The following is a 20,362-nucleotide window of genomic DNA, read 5'->3' as shown; positions in this document are numbered from 1 at the left end:
CAAGGCCAGGAGGTGAGCGACCCGGAGTCCGGTAAGAGCCCCTGAGTCACGATGCTCAGGAGGTCCCCTTTGGCGCCCAAGCAGCCATCGTTTTGTGAGAAAGGAGAGTGGCATCGCTAACACGGGATGGCATTAGGTGCAGGGATGGTGCCACGGTAGCTAGCGCTTCCGGGTGATGACTTATGTCGAGGATTAGGGGCCGCTCTCTGGTGTGTCGCCGGGTCCGTGCTTTGGCAGGCGCGAGGTTGCTCGGCGAGGTCCTCGCGTGTCTCTCCCCTCTCTCCTTTGTTCCCCTTTCTACTCTACGTCCTCGGGTCCCAGCCCTCGAGCGGGTCTCAGCCGTCGCTGGTATGCCAGGTCGCGATGTCGTGGTCAAGGCCAGAGGGTGAGGGCTGGAGAGCCGGTAGGAGCCCTGAGTCATGATGCTCAGGCACCCCCCCTTTAACGTGCAAGCGGTTCGTGCGGATGAGGGCGGAAGAGACACCGCAAGGGCCTTGCCTGACGCAGCTCCTTCAGGAGGTCCTGCAAGTCCACCATAGAAAAAAACAAGGGTTTGCCATGACAATTGACAGTCAGCCGTTGGTTGCTTCCGAGGGGTAGTGAGGCACTGAAGGCTTGATGAGGTGACGCTGTGCGGGGCTGCCGCGGCCAGAGCTCAGCCATCCAGGTTTGTCGGCATTGCAGGGACGGACCCATGCGCAAGCGTCGTGCCGTTTGGGAGCAGCTCCGTTAGTAGGCGTCAGCTGAGCAGACAACTAGGTAAAACACATTAGCCGCGAAGGGGTGGATTCGTTCAAATAGACGCTAGGAATGCGGACATCACTGGGTCAGGCCCGAGCGACTTGGGGATCATGCAGCCTGAGGGGCACCCCCAACAAGGTAAGCTAACAACATGGAATAAAAAAGGGATACACGCCGCAGGGACGGACCGACGCGGCCTGGGAATAATGCAGCCCTCGGGGGGCGCTCCCAGCTGGAAGTAAAACTAGAAAGGTGTTACCCGATGATGTTGAGGATGAAGGAGTGTTGATGTAGCAGGCTCGGTGGGCTGCGGGAGCCAATCCTCACGAGCCCCCAGGCCCAGGGGCCTCGGGAGGCTCCGGAGGCGCTGGCGGCTCCTCGTGGGCCATCTCCATCCCTGCCAGGGCAGCAGAGGCTCCTCGTGGGCCTCCTTGATGCCCCTCATGAGGTGCTGGTACGCGTCAGCCGCGCTCGGCAGGCTGTAAGGCATGCGGACGTAGCTGTGGGACGGGCCTCTGCAGCGCCCCACTCGCGAGGGCCAGAGGCACTCGAGAGAGGCGACTCGATTGAGCCCTGGTATGTTGATGCAGACGCGCAGCCCACCATCCTTGCGTGGATGGGGAGCCACTGCTGGTAGGCGGCGGCCGCCTTTCATGACTCTTGACTCCTGTAGCTCCTGAATGACCTTGGTGATGAACTCCTGAGGGTCGGGATCTCCTTGCCTTGCTCCTTCTTGAGGGAAACGTGCTTCGAAACACGCCTCCATGTGGTGCCCAAGCGCCTCCCTCGTGACCCTAGCTAGGTCGGTGGCCCTCCAGGGGAGAGCCCCCGAGCCCTGCCTAAGGAGGGCGCTGGGCGGGCTTTCCTATGTGATGGAAGGAGGCTCCCCCTGGGCAGGCGCGGGCCCAGAGGGGCCTGTCTCCTGAGTGGTCGGGCCGGACGATGTCTTCTTCTTCTTAGGGGCGGTCTCGGGAGGCCTCCTGCTTCCACGATCCAGGTCTTCCAGTGACGCGGCGTGAAAGGCTCGTTCCAGGGAACACACCGCGTCCTTCTCTTCACAGGGCACCGTGATGACTCCGCCACTTCCTGGCATCTTGAGGACGCTGTAGCCATGGTGAGTTATGTCCATGAACTTGGCCAGCGCTGGGTACCCAAGGATGGCGTTGTACGGTAGGCGAATGTGAGCGACGTCGAAGTCGATGAGCTCGGTGCGGTAGTTGTCGCGTGCCCCGAAGGTGACAGGGAGGCGGACCTGCCCGATCGGGACCGTGGAGCCGTTGGTGATACCGGAGAAAGGCTTGGTTGGCTGAAGCTGGCTGTAGGGCACTTGGAGGTTGTTGAATGTTTCCATGGACAGGATGTTGAGCCCTGCCCCGCCATCGATGAGGGTCTTGGTGACCACCACGTTGCTGATGATTGGGGAACAATGCATCGGGAGGACTCCGGTTGTAGCCGCACACTTGAGCTGATCTGTCGAGCTGAACGTGATGGCGCACGCCGACCACCTGAGAGGGCGCGTGGCTTCGAGCCTGGGGAGGACTGCGTTCACTTCGCGGGCGAACTGCTTGAAGATGCACTGAGATGCTCGGGCTTGTGCCCCGCCCATGATGCAGGCGATCACGCGCGGCTCCTGGAAGCCCCCAGCCCCCTCGTCCTGGTGGCGGTCTTCGTTTCTTCTTGGCTGCGATGGCAGTGGTGGGAGGCCTGTGTTACCTTGCGGGCGATCCTCGCGAGGCTGATCCCTCCAGTCCCCCTCGCGAGGTTGATCCCTCCAGCCTCCCTCGTGAGGCGGGTCTTGCCAGCGATCCTTGCGAGGTTGGTCGCGCCACCCTTGGCGTGGGCCACGGTCTTCCCAGCGTCCTGTGTTCCTTCCTCCTCCTCGGTCGTAGCCCCGGTCACTGCGGTCAGGGCGACGGCCGATCCTTCCATCTCGCACGGCTCGGAGCTCTTGACATTCGTTGGTGTTGTGGGTGTGGAGGTCGTGTTACACACAGTACCGGCTGCCCTCGGAAGGTTCGGGCTGATCTCTGCCTCGCTTGGTGTCTGGTTCTGCCGCGAGCACGGTAGCCCCCTTGCGCTTCACATCCTTGGTCTTGGGCTTCTTCTCTTCTGGGTCTGCCGCAGGCAGTTCGAGGAGGGAGAGATTCCCTTCCTCGGCCCTGGCGCACTTGGTTGCCAGGTTGAATAGCTCCAAGGAGGTGCACAGGTCTTCATGCATCGCCAGCTCCTCCTTCATCATGACGTTGCGCACGTCGTCGGAGAAGGCCGAGATGATGGCCTCCTCGGTCACCTTGGGAATCTTGAGGCGCGCGTTGTTGAAGTGCTGGATGTACTTCTGTAGGGTCTCCCCGGGCTGTTGCTTGATGTGGCGCATGTCGCTTATGGCGGGTGGCCGGTCGCGAGTGCCTTGGAAGTTGGCGATGAAGCGGGTGCGCATCTCGTCCCAGGAGGAGATTGTGCCTGGAGCCAAGTTCAGGAGCCAGGTGCGGGCCCCGTCCTTGAGTGCCATGGGGAACCAATTTGCCATGACCTTCTCGTCTCCGTTGCTAGCTTCGATGCCCAGCTCGTAGAGCTGGAGGAACTCCGCAGGGTCAGCCGTGCCGTCGTAGCGAGGAGGCAAGTCTGGCTTGAACTTGCCCGGCCACGCGACGCTGCGTAGCTCGGCGGTGAAGGTGCGGCAGCCTGCTGTGGCCACGGGAGGCCTTGGATGACGGGGAGCTTGGTCTTGCATGTCCCCACGTGCTGCAGCTGGGTGCAGCGCGGGGTCTTGACGCGCGGGAGCAGGAGCATGGTCGCGACGTGCTGGAGCAGGCAGCGCCAGGGCAGCTTCTTGCGGGCGAGGGACTTCTTGACAGCTCTGCTCTTGCTGCGCTGGCGCCTGCCGGAGCGGGTTCCGCCCAGGGGCCACGCGCCTTGGATCCATGGCAACTTCCTGAGGAGGAGGTGGTCGGGGCGCCGCCGGAGCTTCATTGCCCGCGCGGGGCGGGGTGCGGGGCAGCGGAACGGACGGCGCAGGAGAGCCCCCTGCGGCGCGGACAAGCTCGGAGACGCGGTCGAGCCATTCTTCGTAGACACCGTCGACGGGGCGGTAGCGCAGGAGCTCATTCACCGCGATGAGGCTTGGCCCCTCGCGAGGGTCTTGGGTTTGTGTTCATGAAGATGGGCCGCGCTGGGCCCCCTTTTGAGCCACGCCGCAGGCCGCAGGCAGGCAAGTCTGGGGACCCCCGTTCCTAGAACGCCGACAAGCACCAGGGCGGTGGACGACGGCGAGGCCTAGGAAGGGGACGACACGGAGCCGGGGAAGACGAGACAGTGGATGCCCACGCATAGAGGAGTACGAGGGTTCACTGGTACGCTGCGGTGTGAGGCTGCCATCGCCACAGAGTAATAGGGGGTGTGGGTGAGTAGAGGGATGTCCTGGCCAGCGGTGGGAGTAATACGGGGCGGTGAGGCCTCCGCCGCATCACATCCGGCCACGGGAGGCAGGAGCACGAGGCACGACCGGCGCTGGTTTGGGCGGCTGGAGCAAGAAGACCAGAGGTTGAAGAAGCACTACGGCCGTTGGATGGACATCGTACGGTCACTTGAGCTAGAATCGTGCATATTGACTAAGTTGACAAAGCCCTCCATCCCCATCAACTTTGTAGGCCCACAAGTCAGCCTCCCACAAAGGTGGGTCCTAGCTAGCAGGGGGTATTCATTTTTTTAGCGTAATAAGGAGGTACTTCCTTGCGTGCAAAGATATAGCTGGTGGGTCCGAGCTGTCAGCGGCGGTAACGTTTTTTTCCCGAAATACAGAGGCCCTTTCGGTGGGTCCCTGATGTCTAGTGTAGGAATCATTATTTTGCGCGTAATAAGGAGGCATTAACTTGCGTGCGACCGTGGACCCAGCTGTCGGCCTCTCCACATACAGTACACTTCAGGTGCATGTCGGTCGTTGACCACGTTGACCAGGCCGCGCCGAGAGCACCAGGGCAGTGGACGACGGCGAGGCCTAGGAAGGGAACGACACGGAGGCAGGGAAGACTCGGCAGTTGTTTCCCACGCGGAGCAGAGATTGAGGAAGCACGATGGCCGTTGGATGGCCATCCAACAGTCACTCCTTGTGCGTCAACCTTTTTTTAGGAAAGCCTCAAATCTGTGGAAAACAGCATACAACCCATCTGCCATTATTTCTAATAATTTACAGCCCACTTGCTAATTATTAAGGTTTTTTTGGAGCCCATATTCTTTTTGTTAGCATGACAGCCCATATTGTGGCCACGGTTAAAAAATTATACGAAATTTTGCATATTTTCGTGCGGTCCGAACTGTTTTTAATCCCGAAATTTCGACTCACATTCAAACTGATTTTAAAAATAAATGTATATCAATATAAAATCAAACAAATTCTCCACGCATAAAAATTAATGTAATTTCAAATCTCGAAATGAAGAAAAGATATTTGAAACTAATTGCGGTTTTATGTGTTTTAAAAATGTACGTCCCATTTCTCATTACTGATGGTCCATTTTCTTGGCCAGCCTAATGAAAGCTCTCCTCGTCTTGAAAGATTTGCAGCCCAACAGGCCTGCCAAAGCGACTTACTTGGCAAATCACAAAAAACTGGGTTGTGGCCATGGACCCAGCTGTCAGCCTCTCCACATACATTACTCTTCCCATGGAATGTCGTTGACCACGCCGCGCCGAGAGCACCAAGGTGGTGGACGATGGCGAGGCCTAGGAAGGGGATGACGCGGAGCCGGGGAAGATGCGGCAGTGGGTGCCCACATGGAGAGGAGTATGAGGGTTCACTGGTTCTGCTGCGGTGTGAGGCTGCCATCGCCGCAGGGCCTGGCTAGTGGTGGGAGTAGTAGGGGGCGATGAGGCCTTATCGGCAGCACCGCCGGCCACTTGAGGCAGGAGCAGGCGGTCTCCCCAGCACTGGTTTGGGCGGCTGTTGTAAGAAGGGCAGCGATTGAAGAAGCAGCAGGACCATTCGATTCAAATCCAACGATTACTGCTGCTAGAATCGTTTGTTGACTCAGTTGACAAGCCCTGCGTACGCGTCAACTTAGTAGGCCCACAGGTCAGCCTCCCAACCGGTGCGCCCCGGATGTCAGTGGGAGGAATCATTTTTTTCGCATAATAAGGAGGCAGTTGATTGCGTGCAGCCAGGCTAGCGGAGGGAGTAGGGTGGGCCGGGGAAGCCTGCGCGGCATCACAGCGAGCCACAAGAGGAGGGAGCAGGCGGTCCCGCCGGCGCTAGTTTAGGCGGCTGGAGCAGGAAGATCAGAGATTAAAGAAGCACGTCGGCCGTTGGATGGACATCCAACACTAAATGCTGCTAGAATCGTGTGTTCACTGACAAAGCCTTGCGTAAACAAGTCAGCCTCGAAATCTGTGGCGTCTACAGCCTATTTTCTATTATTTTTATAATTTTTACTCATTTTCTAATTCATACGGAATTTATTGCAGCCCGTTCTCCATTTTTAGAAGTGCTGGCCATTTTCTGGTTAGTACCAGGGTCAAAAAAATAACTAAATATGTGGGAAATTTTGAAAATTCGCAAATTTTTGCTCGGGAACGAAATATTCTTAATCCAAAAATTAATAGCCATACCAAAACAAATTTAAAAATAAATTAGTACTACGTCATGTTAAATCCAATGAAATACGTATAAGATATCAGTGAATAACAAAAACAAAAAAAAGAAACTTATATCCCATTTGCTATAAATTTTTTGGAATTTTCAACCCCTTTTGATATTACTTTTAACAGACATTGACCATACTCTTAAGCCATGCAAGAATGCATCCCTCCTCGTCTTGAAAGATTTGCTGCCCAGTAATTCGGATAAAACAAATAGGCCTAGCTTGGGTATTCTTCAAAAAGAAATACTGGGCTACTTATTTTCCCAAAGAACTGGTGCATGAGCATTTAGCTTTATTTATTTATTTACTTATTTATGTTTAGGGGACCAGGAGCATGTACCTGGGCCGGATTCATGTGAGAGCCTCCCTTCCAGTTAATTATGGGCTTCTTTATTGGGCCTTCATCAGTGGGCTGCATGTTATCAACAAGTGGAAAATGTGTTCTGAGTTTCAGAAAAAATGTGTTTCGTACGATAAATATTATGCGCTACATACGGTACGGGGCACTAAAGGATCAAACCGTGCAACGACTTCCAAAACATTGTGTTTGTCGTTCTAACAACACATTTATTCAACCAACAGACGAAATATAGTACTGATTGTACATTGAAAACAGCAGCAGCAGCAACCAGAGTTGGGGGTGCAATAGAAGCAGTAAGCAGACCAGAAGAGTGAAGACGCAGTTCTCTCTTCCAAACCAAACATCAGCCATCATTACAAAAGGGCTACCAAAAAGAACAAGTGTATGCATCAAACTAAATAAAGATCCTACTACACCAAGTGTATGCATCTAACTAACTGGCTCAGTTACACGTTACTATTTATTAAGCTGTGGAGATTGGCTGATAGCTTGAACCAGATGGGTTCCTGACGGGGGAAACTCCAGTCAGCAGGTCGAAGTCTGATACTTGCAACCCTCTCTCCTACTTTGGGCTGCAGAGCGTGCCGGCACATATCAGGGTATGGTGCATGCAGAGATGCATGGTACGTTGTGTACACACAGTTTTGCCTGATGAACGAGACCGTGCTGCCATCATGATCCTTGCTGTCGGTTATCTCCTGGTTAATCGGATAATTCAGTCCGACAAACAGAGAGCGTGTACCAAGGCTACTTACCAGCCTCCTGTCAAAATTCCTGAAGGCCCAGAGAAGCTAGGATACTACTCAAAGACCTTGCAGTGACTGTGATTGTATTCCGCGAAACAACATGTACGGTACGTGCGAACGATCATCAATCTTTCGTTGTCGTCTGATCGAGCCAGGAACCACCTGCAACTGCCATGCCGCTTTTCTTTGAATGGTTCTGGGATTAGGAAGGGTAGGGACACCAGGCGGCCTACAACATCATATCAAGTTGGAGTCAAATAAAAAAGGGCTCTTGGTTTAGTCAATCTTAAGAATAGCATGTTATGAGCATGAATATTTTTTCAGCAAATGTTGACAGTAATATAAGCAAGCTATCATGATATCATAGGAAAGTAACATACTGCTGTAACAGTCGTTTGTAGCGATGATTGGAGTAGGCCAGCAATACGTCCAGCCATAGAAGGAGTCGACAGCGTAAATGAAGCCCTTGTGTTCAATGGCATCAGAGAACCATGGAGGATGTATGATCCTGCGATGGACGTGCAGATTTATCCATTTACCGTTGTGACCTGTCAGATAGGCGAGACCGCGGTTGAAGAATGCAATTAGCCTGAAGTCTTTATAATTCACAGATCTTGTGGGCACTTGGCAGATTACATCCTTGAGCAAATCAAACTTTGTATCATGTTGGCTACTGTAAGATTCCGAGTATTCTATGCCGCGGTGCCAAAGCAGTGTAGTGTTAATCGAAGGAAGGGGGATCAATCGCCGGGTGTAGACCTCCACGAGCATCCAGCTGCCGTGACCGTCGACGAGCATCATCCAAGACGTGTTCATGCCGACCCAGTACATACAGTTAATGTAGTTGAGGCTGACGGGGATCAGATCGCAGTCAAGGGGGTTGATGCTCGCCACCCTATGATCGTTATGCTGCCTGACACGCAGTTTATGAAGATCAGGCGGCATCAGCAAGCAAGGAGCTGGCTTAAAAAGCTCCGGCCTAAGGGCTTTGAGTAAACGGTACAGCCCCGACGAGCATGGTACTGAGATTGTCCATACGCGAAACAATGAGCTTGATTACCTCTGTGGGGAGCGAATTCCAGCCACTCTTTCGGCGGACGCTGCTCGGTTCTGCCATTGTTAGTGCTTGGGTTTCGGACGAGGGGGGAGGCACCTTAGCGGGGACGGAAGATTGGACGAGATTATGTGCGGACAAAGATGGAGAAGCGAATATGTGCCGCGGGAAGTGGACAGGTGATGATGACTACAACATGCCGCTTGACTTACGAGACACATACCAGCAACGTAGGGTCATGTCAATGCCAGACAACTTGCTTGAGTGATCACAGTACTGGTACTCCCTACAATGCTATGCCCTAACTTGCTTGAGTAGAGTAGTAGAGTAGGACTCTGTTGTACTACTAGCACCGGAGGAGTCGTATATCCTAATCTAAAATAGTTACAAACTTCAATGCCCGAGCGTGGAACGACTACGAACCATGCTCAAAGACCGTGTCTACGTGGTGTTTGGACATGAGCGACAACCTCAACGCCAACAGTGCTGCTCCCGTTGCACCGTATGTATTTCTGTCCTTCCTGTTCAAAATCGTGGTAAATTTCATGTTTCTACTCTGTATCCTACTACTATGCTACTCCACATGATTAGTTGCGAATGACAACTTCTTCCCCGACCTCGGCAACCTCATCCTCGACGACATGGGCGACAATGTCAACGCCGGCAACCAGTGAGACATAGGGTGTTGTTTTGCATTTGTTTTGCATTGAATTGTTTCACAACCTTGACTAGTGTTGTTTTTCTACTTTTACAAAAACCACATCATAATGTTAAAACATGCATTTGCACATACATAAGTAATAGTAGTACTCCCTCCGTCTAGGTGTATAAGTCTTCCCTGCTTCTTGGTCACGGTGCACAACCGAAGATGACTTATTGACCTGGACGGAGGGAGTAGCATAGTCTGCAAGCATATATCGAGAGAGATGTGTAGTGCGATAGTGGAAAAAAATTACTTGTATATGAGACCAGGTCTCACGGTTAGCAGGTGAGACCCGTCCTGGTGGATGACACGTGGCTTTTAAGTGGGCGGTGGGGGATGCTTTGTGATTAGTGAATGCCACGTGTCATCCATCAGGATGGGTCTCGCGTGAGACCTGGTCTCATAGAATTTTTTTTCCTTCAATAGTATATAGTAAAGTTTGTGTTATATGCACGTACTTGCAAAATACGTACGAATACACAAGGTTTCCAAACATTCCCTTTTACATACTTAATTAAGGACGCTAAAAATTCCTGAACGTTCAGGATTTATCATTTGCATCCCAAAACTAATGAGATCGCCTTACGAAACAAAAATTATACTCCTCCTAAAAGCCACGGCGCTCGCAAGACCGCTTGCGGCGTGCCACGAGTGCCCTGGTGCGGCCGTTTCCCAGTGTGCCGACACAACGCCTCTTCCTTATCCTCGCAACTCGCGAGGTGCTGATTGGCGGCTTGCCGGCGGGCGAGTGCGATCTCACTGGTGTGGTGATCCGGCACGAACAAGTACTCCTCCTCGCTGGAAGTGTGCACCCAGTCCACGTACCGCCAAGCGTAGATTAGGCGCTTGGGCCCTAGTTCACTCAGGGCGTCGGCACGGGCGTCCTCTGCCACCCTCATGGCCCTGGCACGAGCCTTCTGCCAAAGAGCCAATTGCCTAACTCTCTCGGACGCGACATAGGCCTCCCAGGCAGCTTGTTTTGTGGTGCGCTTCTCTTCCTCGGCCTTCTTCTCCGCCTCTATTTTGGCGCACTCTGCTGGAGGCAAAGCCTCCCACAAGGCGACATCCATTTCTTTCCAAAGCTCCTCAAGGCTGGGGGGCTCGGCGGGCGGTGCGGTGTTCTCCTCGTAGTGGGGAGCCGACGCGTCCTCCCGCGCGCGTGCTGGCGAGATTGGGAACCCCAATGCGTCCACCTCGACGCGTCGCGGCGAGGAGCGGAACGCTGACGCGTCCTCGTCGACTAGTGGCAGCGAGGAACGGAACGGCGACGCGTCGCGTAGCAGTGAGGAGCGGAACACCGACGCCTCCCCCTCGACTAGTGGCAGCGAGGAACGGAACGGCGACGCATGACCGTCCGCGCGATGCAGCGAGGGGCTCCTAGGGCTTGGGAGGGGCGATGCCATGGTGGTCGACGTGAGAGGGAGGGGGAGGAGATAGCGATGAACTTGAACGTGAGGGGGAGGAGATAGCGATGTCGTGGGAGGCGCAGTATTTATAGCGAGCAATGGCACACCTACGTAATATATGGACTGAGCTGCACTGACTTAACTTCCGGTCCAGTTGCGTCACTGACATGTGGGCCAGACCCCTGTTGGGCCCATATGTCAGTGACCGAATGCACCTACAGTTAAGTAACAGCTACGTGGGCATATTCGTTGGAGTAAATTACGGGGGAGCGAAGGGGTGGAAATATTGCTGGTCACAATGGATTGGACGAGCATGGGGGAAGGAGAGTCATGCATGCAGAATTTTTCACACGGGGTGGAGTGGTGGGACCACCGGAGGGAGAAGGAGATTTTGGCAGGCATATTGTTTCCACACATGGAGAGGAAAAAAATTGGAGATGAACGGGCTTCCTGCAGGTATGGGGAACGGTGCATAATCAGTCATCTTGCATGCCGGGCTAGGTATAGTCTCAAGTCATTAAAAATAAACACGCCCCACACATGTTCATATTTCAAGGAGCACTAAATTATTGCATGCGATGATTAAGGCTGGCCATAATGGTGGTATCTTAGCTGGTATCATAAACACGGGAATAGCAAACATGCTGATGTGGCAAAGAATTAAAGAAGAGAGGGGGGTTAGAGTAACTAGAGTTCATGCATGCATTGGTAAACACATTTTTTTGTGGAGAACGACAGCACTAGTTGAGTACTTTTGCAGACTTCAAAAACTATTCCACAATGTGTCAACATTCACAATGTCAAATCAATATTTTTACACTCATTATAAAACGTAGTTCTTATACTATTACTAGTTGAGTACTCATTATAATTAGTACTCCCTCCGTCTAGGTGAGCAAGTCATCTTAGATTGTGCACTATGACCAGGGAGGAGGGGAAAACGAGAGATCTTAATGTTTATAATCAGTACTCCCTCCGTCTAGGTGAGCAAGTCATCTTAGATTGTGCACTGTGACCAAGGAGGAGGGGAAAACGAGAGATCTTAATTATTATTTGCTAATTAATAGCATTGCATGCAATGAACTAACCACTTCATATCGTGTTTGGTAGTCACAAGTCATTAAAAGCATGCACACCCACATCTCCTATTGGTTGATATGTCAAGAAACAAGAAACGAGGTAGAAGTTACTGCATCGCGCCTAAGTGTTTTGGGAGTATTATAGATATTGATATTTTTAGTATAAATTTGGTCGTCGGATTTCATTGATGCCTGTCAAAGTGTTGACAGGTCTACTATGCGTGACCTGAAGATGAAAGCGTTGAGCATCTCGAAGTTGATCAACAATCTTCAATTGTCAAAGATTAGCCGTTCGGCCAATAAGGTGGCACACTTAATCGCTAAGTATAGCTTTGACAATAGATTAGCTGGTATTCTTGTAAATAATGTACCACCCTGTGTGGTGAATATTGTATCGAATGAGTGTGCTGGTGTGGCTAGTTAATTAATGTAAGGTGGTGTTAAAAAAAGTATAAATTTGGTCAAACACTTTGCAAACGGTTGACGGGAGTAAAAAGGACCAGAGGGAGTATCATGCATGTGGAGTAGGCAAAAAAAATTGCTTGCCTAAAAAGGGCAAAAAAATTGCTCATTTATAGCCGGTCGAAGTCTCAAAGGGCGCGACCGCGCGAGGGAGGCGAAGGTCGTGGGAGGCGCGACGTTTGACGGAATTAAGTATCGTTACATCCACGCGCCGGCATGGCGTGCGAACAGGACGAAGCTATACCGTCAGGCCTACGATATGGGTCTAGTAGCCATGACATCTAGTGGGTCCCGCATAGTTCTCAAGAACTCTTTGGGGGCTTGCAGCCGTTTATCCACCGGGCAAGTCAGCAACCGCACGCCGTTCGCACGCCCTACTCGTCCCAGTCTTCTACCTTACAACAGTTCGCTCCTAGTCGTCCCGTCCTTTCACATTAGTTCGCTCCTAGTTTTTTTGCGGGGTACAACAGTTCAGCTTCTCCTAACCCTCCTCCAAAATCCATGGCCTCCCAAATCTCCATGGTCGCCGCTGAGTACCAGGTTAGAGCCATCACCGGCGATAAGTTCATCGTCATCTACACACGTGGATCCAAGAAGGTGAAAGCATGGCTTGCTCGCTTCCTACGCATGTTCAACAGTTCAACGGATGAGTGGGTCGCTGGGCTAGATGTTGAGTACACCATAGTCCTCGGACGAGAGAAGGATCTAAAGGACGAAGAGAGGAAGAAGCCCATCGTCATCCAGGTTTGCGTACATAACATTTGCTTCGTCTACCACATATGCCATGCCGACATTGAGTGCTAGGATTTTAAGAACTTCCTCAAGGACAAAAGAGTGAAATTCGTTACTGTAGGCTTTAAGAACGACAGTGACGTCCTGCATCGGATAGGTCTCGTTGTAGGCTAGCCCTTCAATCTCCAAAAGGCAAGCCTGGTGTCCTCCTCTCAACCTTCAATGCTGACCCTGGCAGCAGCCATGATTGATCCTTCATACGCTAAACTGAAGAAACCTCATCACGATTTTCATCATGCATGGGAGTCGAAGACATTAGATGAAGATCACATCCTGTATGCAGCAATGGATGCCTACCTTTGTTTAAATATCTACAAGGGTTGGATGAAGAAGCAGAGCCCAGTGTCCGGTTCAAGCAAAGAAGCGTTGGCGAAGAGGAAGAGGAAGAGGAAGAGGGACGAGGATGAAGTCGAGGACGTGGACTCGGACTCCAAGTAGGTGGCAGTGCCGTCGCTCATGTTGGTTCTACTGCAGTGTCAAGCGGACTAGTTGCTTATTAGTTTATTTTCAAGGGTGTGTTGTGCTGAGGCACCAGCCGAACTATGGGGCTGTTTGGATTGTGACTATCTTTGCCATATGTTGCCACATGATTTTTGCCACATTTGTCACACTTTCCTTACTTGAGTTGCTCAAATTGTTAGTAATACTTTGGCTTGCCTAAGGGAATATTGCCACACTTTTTGTGTCTATGACATGTGCGGTTCACTGATCATAAAAAATTCCTTGTCTCAAGTGTGGCTAGAACCGAACACCTACCTAACTTGGTCAAACTTGCCTAAGGTTAGGTGTGGCAAAGTGTGGCAATGTGTGGCTAGGAACCAAACATCGCCTATGTTTATGTTATTTCTCGTTATGTGAACTCTTTAGTACGTACAGTAGTACTAGTACTAGGTCTTACTACTGTTCTTGCAGTTGGTACTACTGCTCGTATCTTCGTGTTCCTACTATACTTAATACATTTGTACTAGTAGTATAATTTGGGTCAGTCGATTTGTGAAAGAAGTTCGACGGAGCGAAGGAAGAAGACGGCAGAAGAGGTGGAAGAAGCCCTTCTAGCCATCCATGTTGCATCAAATGGCTCACATGAGTCGACTGACCCAAATTGCTCCTTCAGATTGCAGGATCCACATGGCATTCAAGGTCTCGAAGGTAGATTTCGCGTCCGCACCCGGTTTGCGGGATCGACGCGCGTGCGACCGGCTTCCGCCACGACAGCCACCATGCGCGCCTCCTCCGCGCGGGCGGAGACGACAATGACACGCTAGTTCCTCCTCGCCGGCGTGCTGGAGCACGCGCTCTTCCTCCTCTTCGTACGCTGCGTGCATAGACGCGGCTCCACCAGCTGCTCGCGTGCTTGGTAGCAAGCAGGCATCGCGAGGAGGGACTGCAGACGACATGAGCGGGCGAGCCTTCGGCTTCATGGCACAGGGATTGTGGCGACACGGCGGTGATGGGTGAGAAATTGTTGGCCGGAGTAGGCGAGCGCCGGCATGCGCAACAACGGCGGCGGCATATTGATGCGTGTGCGTGTGGGAGCTTACTTTAGTTTTATATAAAAGGTTGGTCAAACTTAAAAGAAAACCGTACTAGTACAAATAAACATTAGACTTTGACAGTGCTTTTATTAGTTACTAGCTTATGTTCTTGCCCATTGTGACCAGCCTTAGTACCACGGCCACGATACGGAATCCTATGCAAGCGCGTGAAACGCGGCCGCGCGGTCGATCGAACGGTGCGTCCCCGTGTCGCGCTCGAAGGACATCCACCGAACCTTTTTGTGTGTGTGAAAACAATCCTCGAACATTACTCAACTTTTTTTCCTGTGAAAGTTCTTGACGCTGCAATATTTCTATATATTTGAATTTAGCTCCAGTTCATGTTTATTTGGATTTGGACGTTTTAGGTGCACCCTAGTTTTTTAATACTGATTTTGTGTGTGTGACTGAGAGAGAACGTGTGTATGTGTCCATATGTGTGTTGTAGCAGAAGGGCAATGTGGAGACGGTGTGCGTGTGATACAGACATAGAGAGGTGTGAATGTGCAAATGATCGTGCATGAGTGAGACATAGACAGATGCCGCTATGTTGTGTATACATGCGAGAACGGTCTTCTAGTTTACTTTTGTGTGTGTGTGAGAGAGAGATAGAGAGAGAGGGAGAGAGAGATAGAGAGAGAGGGAGAGAGAGATAGAGAGAGGAGCATCCGTAACACAACAACCATCTCTCTCGATTCGTCTGTCCCTCGCACGGTCGCATGCAACACATGCATCTACACGCACATTTTGACACCCTCACCCGGCCCCTGCCCACCACAAGGCCCGCACAATCTCTTTGTGAATACCCATTTCTCTCCTTAGGTTTGTTTTCTCTCAATATCTGACACACAAACACACACGCACACACATACACACACACACACACATAGACACACGCAGCACAACACACACATACACACTCCCCCGAGCACACAATTCATCCCCACCCAAGGTTATACAGCGACCACTCTCACTTGTGCTTCTTTGCACCCCAACATGCACACCACCTCAATCTTCAAAGAGGGCAACGAGCAGATCGAAGACGGCGACCACACCGCGCTAGAGAATGCGGGGTCATTCGGAAGCAGGGTATTGTGACGACGGCTAACTAACTCCTCCCCCCACCCTCTCTCTCTCTTGCACAAAATTACCAATCCCTCTCTCCCCCGCACAAAATTATCAATCCCTCAACCCACAAGATCCTTCCCCTCTCGTCCATGTTTTTCCTGCTCTCTCATCAAACATGTTGTCTCTTCTCCTTCCATGTATACAGAATCCAGATGCACACGCATCTCATGTATATTACATGTATGCATCTTTCTCATAGATCTAACTTCTTCCTCTCTCTTTCTCTCTCTATCTCTCTCTCTGTCTCGTTAGCTTTGTCTCCTACTCTCTCATCCACATTCATACAATCTTTCCCGCCCTATCTGCTCCATCTTCAAAAGCTCTCTCTATAGTAGAGTTATGGTTGTTCTTGTTGCATCCTACAAAGTAATAACTATGAAATGCATTTAGATTCTCATTTGACTGGGATTATGTGAGTTTGAGCATGTTGTGAAGTACTATAGACCTTGTATACATCTTGGGATTCAACAATGATTGTAACAATTGAATTGTATAAACCATTACATTCAAAGTCAATAGCCTAATATATTTATTTCACAATTTCAACAAATGATTAGTTCACTACAAACTAAGAAAACAAATATGTGCTCCCTCCTTTTTTATTGAAGTCCGCGTATTAGCATTGGTCAGAGTCAAGTTTTGTAAACTCTTAGAAAGCTTATAATAAAAAATATTAACATATACAATAATAAATAAATACCATTAGATTCATTATTGAATGTACTTTCACATCATACATATTTTTATGGTAAATGTTTATATTTTTCTATAAACTTGGTCAAACTTTAGGAAGTTTGACTTCGGTCAAACCTAATATGCAGAGTTTACTACTACTACTCGCTAGTTGCTTAGCCGAATCACACAACACGCCACACAGGGAGTCCAGTGTCACAAAATTTTGAGGTCGGCGGGAAAATCTCCCGCGACCCTGATTCAGCAGTGGGAAGTTACCATCATAGCCTTCGGAACAGGCCTACGGATGACACTTGGTAGGGGGCTATTTTCGTAACTTTAGGTTCACCCTACCCAGCCAACCCCACCCCGGCACCCAGAGCAGTACACCTGAATACGCCCCAATTTCTATCCCCACCGCAAAATAGACTTCTCCACGGCACCGCAGCCTTCGGGCTCCTCCCCTTTACATTGGTGCACTCGTCCATCGCAGCGCATCTGCCTAATCGACGACCTTGTACGCTGCACTGGAGCCGGTCCACCATCATCGTCGTACACGGAGCCTCTTTCCCGACATCGTCTTCCACGGTCTAGTATCTTCTTCCCGGAAGCCGACGCCAAGCGCAGAAGTACCACCGTCGTGGACAATGACCTAACTCCCGTTGCCGACCATGACTCACAGAGGCCGACGCGACCATCGTTCTCCTCCTCGATTGGTAATGTGTTTATTGAATCACTTAGTAGTACATGTGCAGTTCCAATTTTTTTCATACCTACCCTTCAATTTCCTGGGTGCTATTGTTCCCGTAAAAGTAATTGGTTATAGCCTCCATTGTCAAACATAATATCAGCTTGTAATTATGCGTCGCTCCTGTATTGCGCTGTGCTTGTGTAGGTTTTTCAGCTGCAACCAGTAGTGTGGCAAATGATGGAAAGGTTTTTAGAACTAGCAAAATGCCCATGCGTTGCACGCATCTCGATGCATTTGTATGAGGAGTTTATCTTGTTGGAGATGCTCTAACATGGCAGACGAGTGCTTTAATGTTGCCCACAAGATGCGCAAGAATTATTAGTAGTATATTTTTCTTGCCATGTTGAGATTTTAAAACCACGAGTGCGAACATGCAGAGGAGCAATGAAGAACAAACACGGGATATTCGGGACATCTTCAAGGAGCGTGGCAAGTTAAAGAGGAGCTGCACCGAACCTATAAAACGAGCTTTGGTAAGTAACACCCTTTCAATTACTTTCGTGTAGCCTCGTGTTCTTCGATGTGTATGTGTTGTAGCTTCTGTTTCTCTTAAGCGTGGTGTTCTTCGATGTGTAATAAGAAGAGTCTTAATCGTCCTAATGCTTTCGTTTTTAGCTTGATGTAGGAAGTGGGTGTTCTCACCTTGTAGTGTGTTTTTATTTATTTATTCCTATTGAATTCACTTCTCCGAGTTCTGTTTATCTGGATTCTACTAAATGGATCTAGGTTGCTCTGAGTATTGATCTAAAAAAGAAGTAACTTCATGTCAGGATGCAGTTCCTGCGAGGAGGGAAGTATGGTCAACCTCGAGATCATGTTTCCAAAATGAGGCTGGATTACACACAAGGTGCCAGTTCCCTAATGATGTTGGATTAGACACAAGGTGCAAATTCCGAGATGATGCTGGATTACTCACAAGCCAAGTGGAGTCGTCAGCTGTTCATGTCCTCATGGCATTAGTAAAGGCTAAAAGAAAGCCTGCAGCAGCCCTTGAGAATGTAGCTGAGTTCCTGAAGAAGCGAAAAGAGCAATCAGATGCTCTCTTCACCCAAGCCAAAGAAGAGATGGAAGAGGCCAGAAATAAGCTAGCAGAGGCAGAGCAGGCTAGGCATCTCCTGCTATCTAAAAATGTTGTCAATACAAAAATTCCTTCATAATAGCTAGGTTCAAATGTTTATCCAGTCAGCATGCCTGTTGTGATGTCCGTGCATCTACTGATGTGGCACAAAATGTTTTTCTTCGGGTAATGTAATAACAGCAATTAATTTCCAAACAATAACTGACAAAGCATTTAACATGGTATAGTTCACGCGCAAGCCCGACATTCCAAGCTCAACTTCCACATCAAACTCATGTTCATAGATATCTGCACACTCATACATAATCTCCACAACCATGATTCACTTCAAAGCCAAAAAAAATGTGAGGAGAGTTATAAATAAAGAAAATCCTCTACTAGTTCCTCCTACCAGTGTGAGCACAACAAGTCAAGACCATGCGTAAATTAATTATATTGTAGTCATTTTTTGTGTTCTAAAATGCCTGCCGGCTCGCGGAAGGACGTGTTGTCGGCACGCGTGCGGATTCAATGAAGGCAGGCGGGGCACTCTTAAGCTGGTTGCACCCGGCGAGGAGGCGTGCTCAGCCGGGCCTGTGGCGAGTGCGGCCCTCTTGGCCGGCGTGCCGGTTCAATGCCTGCGCTACGAGAGGTCGCGACCGTGTCAGAGCAATCACTCCCTCCAGTCCTTTTTTGTTTGGGTATAACAAAATCTCGTTTTTCATTCACATTTTAGTGGTAGGAGTTGTGCGTGTGTGTCTGTGAGAGAGAGAGAGGAGACGGTAGTTGGGGTTGTCTGATCGGTAAACAAATGAATAATGTCAGTCTGGGATGGAGACGAAAGGGAGACCGCAACAAATGTTGTGTCTACAGGAGAGATAGAGAGAGTAATTTTAGTGGTATGAGTCATATGTAGAGACATATAGGGTGTTTGAGAGAATCCCATAGAGAGAAAGACAAAGTGAAAGACGAGTGGAGACTGTGTGCTTGGCGGTGAAAAAGAAAGCTTAGGTACCGAGTGATACCAGAGAACAGTAGAGACGTGAGAGATAATGAAAACCGTGTAATTTATAATGATAGGGAGAGTGTGACACTTCTCAAGGGAGATGTCGAGAGACCATGTTTGCGAGGATTGGAGCAACATGAAGTGAGCGTGTGGGTGAGCTGGAGAAAAGAGATTGATAGCTACCTGAAGGAGCATGCATGCGAGAGAGATGGGAGTGAAAGGAGTGAACAAAAAAGGGATTCAAATATTTGAATTCGAGATGATGATACATGTAATCCATACTCGAACCAAAATTGATCAATCAAACATACATACTCATATGAATTCACGCACATCTATGTTATTTAATATGTAGATATTACTGATCCATACATTTTAGTATAACTTAATTTGGTTAAATTTTTTCGAGATCATTGTATTTGTAGATCATATTATACATATAAAGGAGCAGAATTGTAACACCCCGGATGTAACTTACCCAATATGTACTCCAACTCTTGCCGTTTCCGGCGTTAAGTTATTTAATTTTTCTCGGGTTCGGGTCTTTGTCTTCGTATGTTGTTATCATTGTCATGCATCTCATATCATGTCATCTTGTGCATTGCATTTACATACATGTTCATATCATGCATTCGAGCTTTTTCCCCGTTGTCCGTTTTGCATTCCGGCGCTTCGTTCTCCTCCGGTGGTCATTTCTACTTTTCTTTCGTGTGTGGGGATTAAACATTTCCGGATTGGACCGAGACTAGCCAAGCAGCCTTGGTTTACTACCAGTAGACCGCCTGTCAAGTTTCGTAACATTTGGACTTCGTTTGATACTCCAACGGTTAACCGAGGGACCGAAAAGGCCTCGTGTGTGTTGCAGCCCAACACCCCTCCAAGTTAGCCCAAAACCCACCAAAACCATCTCCATCATCTAGAGCGTTCGATCACGATCGCGTGGCCGAAAACCGCACCTCATTTGGACTCTCCTAGCTCCTCCTATGCCTATTTAAAGACCCCTCCGAAATTCTTCTTCTTCCTCCCCCCGAAACCCTAAAAAAACTCCTTGTGCTGCTGCCGGACACGTCCGCCGCGGGCGGACGAAGTTGCGCCGCCGCTCCGCACCAGTGGCGTGACGCCACGTGTCGCCGCCGCCCGTCCCGCCGCGCGGCCCGGCGAGCCCGTCGCGGGCCCTCTCGGCCCGTTCCCTCCGCGCCGCAGAGTCGCCTCTCCCTCCGCCCGCGCCTCCTTGCT

This window comes from Triticum dicoccoides, chromosome 2A (assembly GCF_002162155.2).
Source record: "Triticum dicoccoides isolate Atlit2015 ecotype Zavitan chromosome 2A, WEW_v2.0, whole genome shotgun sequence".
Lineage (NCBI taxonomy): Eukaryota > Viridiplantae > Streptophyta > Magnoliopsida > Poales > Poaceae > Triticum > Triticum dicoccoides.
Note: the sequence above shows the minus strand (reverse complement) of the source record.